Source organism: Lagopus muta, chromosome 23 (genome assembly GCF_023343835.1).
Source record: "Lagopus muta isolate bLagMut1 chromosome 23, bLagMut1 primary, whole genome shotgun sequence".
Lineage (NCBI taxonomy): Eukaryota > Metazoa > Chordata > Aves > Galliformes > Phasianidae > Lagopus > Lagopus muta.
The window spans coordinates 4788729-4794728 of record NC_064455.1 but is presented as its reverse complement, the minus strand read 5'-3'; positions in this window follow the sequence as shown (position 1 = coordinate 4794728).

Sequence of the window (6000 nt, the reverse complement as noted above, 5' to 3'; positions counted from 1 at the left end):
GGCTATCAATGCTGTGGGTCTGCCTGCTTGCTAAGGGAACAGAAAGAAGAAAATAATGCATGGAGCCACGCACCTAAATCTTCTCACTTCTGACTTATACTCGTAACTTTGACAAGTCTTTATACAACTGAAACTAATCTTTGGCTGCATTAAATCTTCAGGAACTGCAGTTGCTGTGTTCCCTTGAAGATTAATGAGAGCCACACCTGAGCTGTGAGCACCCGGCTCCTGGCTGCTGGTGGGTCTGGGTTGGCCCTTCTCAGTCAGAACAAAAAGCAAAGGGGGAAATCTCTGCAGCACAATTCCAGAAATGTCTCAAAAAACAGCACAGCCACGCACAGCTCGCTCATTTTGTCCTGATTTTGTGCAACTTTCTGATGGCCCCATGCAGCCCAGCTGGGATTTCACCAATGCATACAGCAAAGCAGTGCTCACCGATGGGAGTCTGCTGGTGGGAAAGGCACTGAGCTCCTCCCAGCAACAGCCCCCATGTGCTGCCTCTTAGCTTGGCACTGGGAGGTGCTGCTCCTGATGCTGATGCTGGTGCTGGTGCCAGCTGCAGCCACATGTGCACTCAGAGCAGAAGCAGAGTTGTTTCCTAAACCAACGTTTGCTTCTTTCTACACAGGCTCACAGAATCTGCCATGAAAGCAAAGCAATAAACACAAAGGCAAGTGTCTTTTTAAGACAACACGGAGCATCCTCAGCAGCAAACCTTGCAGCTCAGCTGCTTGCAGCAGTGCATCTCCCCTTGTCCCAGCGGTGCAGGTGGCTCCATGTCGTGCTCTGTGCTCACCAGGCACGTTCTACAGGGCCTGGCTGGGCAGAGCTGGGCCCCAGCACTGCTATTTCCTGATAGATCTGTTCTTACAGAACACATTTTCAGGAACCTCGTGTTTCTCTGCACAGATTAAAACAGCAGATAAAAGGAACTGTTTGAAAAGTCCTTTCTTCTTTCCTCATGCTCTCTTCAGTGAGTCAGATTGAGGCATTAGCAGCTGTCAGAGATGTTTTAAGGCACGGCCTTCTCCAATAGAAGCAAAGTCCAGACAGAGGCTTTGGCTCTCATGGAAGATCTCTTCCTGAGGCTTTACCCGACTTGTTTCTGTGCCTGCACACGCGTTGCAGAGAGCGGTTGATGAGGACAGAGGAAGGAACAGCCATCCCAGTGCTGGGGGCACTATTTCAGCCCCTCGGAGGAATCTGTGGTTGTTGGCAGTACCTGCAGTAATTTGCTGAACCTGAAAGGTCCTTGCATGGCTGAGGATGGAGCGTGGCGCCCATCTTTGGTGGCTGCTCCATCACAGATGTGTGCAGCTGTTGGGCAAAGCAGGATGAAGGCATTTGGATCTGGTGGGGATCAGGACCCCCAGCCAACACCCCCCGGTGGGAGAGCACAGCCCAAGAGCTGGGTGGAGCAGCAGAGGCCTCCACAGCTAACGCTCCTGGTGCTCTTTGTAACACATGTATTAAAAGGGTGATAATAAGCAAATCCGTCAGTTATGCAAATGAGCGGCAATTGCATCTTGAAGAGCATCCCACAGTTTAATTACATCATAATTGCAATGTAACACTTTAATTACCATATGCATCACGAAATCATGAGCGCTATTTCTCATCTCTTCACTAATATTGCAAATCAAACAGATTGCACGGGGGCTCTGCAAGCAAAGGCACCCAGCGCGTCTCCATGCAGCGGTGCTGTGAGGTCCAGGCAGCTTTTCTTCAACCCTTGCACAGGGACTGCTCCAGAAAAGGGCTGGGGACTGAAAAGTGGTCATTTTGGTATCAGGAATGGGGTGACCAGCAGGACAGGGGAGGTGATGGTCTTTCTTCCTTTCAGTGAACTCAGAAGTGAAAAATTTGTATTCTTGGTTTGCACCTGCAGGATGGGTGATGCTTCCCTGCGCCGTGCCTCCTGGCTGCCTTGAGTTTTGTTATCTAAACCATTGAGTTGGTTATATAGCAGGAAATTGGGTATTTGGATCATTTGGGTATCAGTGTTGATATTGGGAAGAATTTCTGTTCTGAAAGAGCAGTGGTGCAGTGACACAGTGAGTGGTGGATCACTGACCTTGGAGGAGTTCAGGACCACAGGGATGTGGCACTTGGGGACGTGGTCAGAAGGTAGGGTGGGATGGGCTGGGGCTGGAGATCTGAGAGGTCTTCTCCAATCTCAGTGGTTCTGTGTTTCTATGAATGCTGCTCCTGACCTTCAGTTCCCCTCCCAGCACAGGAAAAGGAGTTCCACATTCTCCTTCTCACACCTGAGAGGGAAACAATAGCGCCTTCTGGAACACAACTTTAGCTTAAAAACCTGTGAATTTGATTTAAGCCACTTTATTTCACAGATATTCCAAGTTTGCATGCTTTATTTTTCCTCCCATCCAGCTCCTTCCTTTACCCTGGGTGCAGCTAATGAGTGACAAAAGAAATATAACAGATGGGCTCCAACAACAGACTGAAATTCATGAGTGGATGCTCAGGAAGGACTGCCCAGCAGCAAAACCTCATCCCCTTGTTCCACAGAAGCTGTGGTGCAGGTGGGCTCTTGGTTGCTCCCACTCTTCCCTCACACCGGAGCTGCTTCCAACCCATTGCATCGCGGCTGCTCGTGCTGCAGACTGCTGGTATGCTTTGCCGTGAGCTGGCAGTGATTTAAAGTCATCTTGTGCTAATCCATATAAATTCTTTTAATCGTGGATTTAATCTGTTAAGCGTGCAGTAATTAAATTACACGGCAGTCAGAGCCACACCAACGTAGTGTGTGAGGTGCACAGCCCCGCGGGCAGCAGGGATTGCTCCGGACAGGGCCCTGTGACTGACGTGGCCACATGCATCCTTCCTGAGGCCTTAACCACTGCTTCCTTGCTGTTATTTCTCTCTTTCCCTTTCCCAGCCCTCTGAGGTCCTCAGGAGGGTCGGCACATCCCTGCATCCCAGTGCTGCAGCATCGCCCCGGGCAGCATCCTGAGCTCCTGCACAGCGCACAGCGTTGGCACAGCTCTCCCTTCCCACATCCACAAGTGCTGCAGAAAGAGGGGATGCAGGAGGAGAAAAAGCCTCAACAGGAGCTGGGACGTGGCCTGGAGTACCTGCATGTGCTGGAGGAGACCTGGAGCTCCCACACCATTTGGGCTCTTTGTTTGTCCCCTCTGCTCCGCTGCCCTCTTCCCCCCAGCTGGACGGCGCTCTGCGTTCCTGCATGCTGGCATTGATAGAGGAGAACACTGCGGCACGAGGAACACATTAAGAGATTAAACTTCATGGTGGGAAGGGGGAAGCAAAGATGAACTGCGAGGTGGAGAGATGGCTGGCTTCGGGATTGTGACAATTACTGCACTTAATATTTTTTAATGCTAAGAGCCAAACAGGGGCATATATTTAATTCATTAAAACTGTGTGAAGAAGCTCCCTCCATCCCAATGCAGTTAATCGGTGCTCTATGGATAAGTATCAGGGAATAAGTGTCTCCTAATGAAAGGGTCCCTGTAAGGTCAGCCTGACGCTTGTTAACTAATCTGAGACTTATTTGTTTTGCAAATTGCTCTCGCGTTTTGAACCGCTGTGCAGCAATTTCCATGGCGGGGAAGCAGGAGGGAGTTCATGGGGATGGTTTTGAAGCTGTCAGTCTGTCACTGGGAGGAGGATACAAAATGCCATGGGGAAGGAATGGAACTGGTCCAAACTTGCACTACACAGCCGAGGGCAGTGCTGGCACCGTCCTGCACCTTACTGGGAGCACTGGGAGCATTGGGAGCTGCCCTGGCCATGTTACTCTCTCCAGTGGTTCCTTGCACACACAGCAGCGCAGTGATTGGGTGATAGAAATGACCTTTATTTCCAAATATCATCAGAAAAAAAGAAAATACATCCTTTGTTTTAATTTCCCCCTGCAGTAATGTAGCGTTGGGAAACCTTTTGACGAGGCAGCTTTTTTTTTTTTCTTTTTCCCCTCAAATGTCATGGGAATGGAAGCATTCCAACAACTGGGTTTGTGTGCAAAAGAGGTGGAAGGGGGTTAATTCCCTTGATTGCAGGGAGGTGTGAGCCACAGAAAGGGCTGTGCAGCCCCCTGCACGAGTCAGGAATGAACTTTCACTGTGTGTTTCTCTGCAGGAGCCTTTAGGGCTGCTTCTGAGTTCCACCTCTGGGCAGAGCACCTGGATCCTTCGAAAGAATGAGGCTGATTTCTTGCAGCCCTATCGAACCGACACAAAGAATGTGGTAGAAAGGAACCTGGGAATGACAGTGCCCATTCCATCCATTTAATCACACGTGGCCTCCTGCTCACCTGGCCAATGCCACCGATGTGGGCTGGGCTGTGTGCCCTGCAGGACATCAGCACCTCTGTCCCTAGACATGCAGGTTTGGTTCATTCCAGGAGGAGTTCGTCAGAACTGAAGACAGCCAGGTCCACACGTGCTCTTCCTGCAGCAGATGGGAGCAGGAGCCCCTCCAGGTGAGTTTGCTGTCTCCTTGCTCACTCCTCAAGCTTTCTCAGGCCTCAGTACAGCTCTGTTTATGCAGCTCCAACAGCACGGACAGACCCAGCCGTCTTCTTCCCTTGTTGAGCTCACAATACAGTGCCTGCCCTGGACATCAACCTCTCCCAAGGGGCTGAGCAGGACCTGCCCTCCTGGGGACTCCTTTTCTTCTTGCCACCAAGGCAGCCTCACTTTCAGCTCACAGAAGGTGCCAGCACCCATGGCTGTGGAGCTGCAGACCCCTGGGGCAAGCAGTGTGCACCTCCCTGCAGGACACGAACCTGCAGCCCTGGGGACATCCAGCACTCTAACTCCCGGGGTTTGGGACAAAGATGCCCAACAACAAAACAGCACCATCCTCTCCTACGAGAACTGGAGGGGATTTTTAAACCCCAATGACCACAGTTTCCTTCTGGCACAACTCTGGAACAAACACAGCCGCAGCACAGCCCCAACCAGCTGAGCTCCGGCGCTTCCTACACTGAGCGTGCACCGACGCTGACTTTCCTTTGCAGTGGAGCACCGCGCACTCCGCACGCGCGGCCCCATCTCCATGCGGTGCCCCCAACCCTCAGAGCCGCCGCTGTAGGGTCGTGCCCCGGCACCGCGGTGCCCCACGTGCCCACCTTCAATGGCAGGCGGAGGAATCGCTTCGCCTTGATCAGGAGGGAGAAGAATAACGAGCGGCAGGCGGTGGCCGGTGGGGTGCGGATGAAAGGCGGCCGGCTCAATTCTTCCCACACCCAGGGCGATCTGCCCCCGCTTTCTTCCTGCCATAATTGCCTGCCACGCCGCAGACGACTGTCACACTCCACCAAAGCCCGGAGCACGGCGAGGCCAGGACTCGGGGCTCTCTGTCAATGAGCGGGGAGGCAGGGAGGATGCTTTGATCCTGCTCTTCTTCCTCTGCCGCGCTCAAGAATTACTACCAGGCTGCCGTTAGCGTTGCTTCGGCTCCAGCTTCCACTCGCTCTGTGCAGGACCAACTGAGGCTCTGCCATTCTGAGAGGGTCTGAGGCAGCGCAGCACCTGGGGCTGGTGATGCACCATTGAATCACGGAACCATGCCACATCCTGAGTTGGATGGGATCCATAAGGAGCACTGAGTCCAACTCCTGGCTCCACACAGAACCACACAAAAATCAGACCATGTGTTTCAGAGCGTTGTCCACACAGTTCTTGAATTCTGCCGTGACCACTGCCCTGGGGAGCCTTTTCCATGCCGATGCCCTCTGGTGAAGAACCTTTTCTTGACATCCAACCTGATAAGAAAGATGCTCAGTGAGTTCCAGGCCAAATGCGGACCCAAACCCAACACCCCAGAGCCTTCAGCAGCACCCAGCATGTTGGTGGCGGCCCTTCAATGGGGGCAATCACCACAAGAGCCATGTTGAGCTACTTCATGCCAGGTGGTAATTGCCTCAGTAATTAGGGATGGCTCAGAGCCATAGGCAGTGCTTTTGGTGGTGTGTGTCCAGGATCACTGTGCCATCAGAGCCCCTGGAGGCTTTGT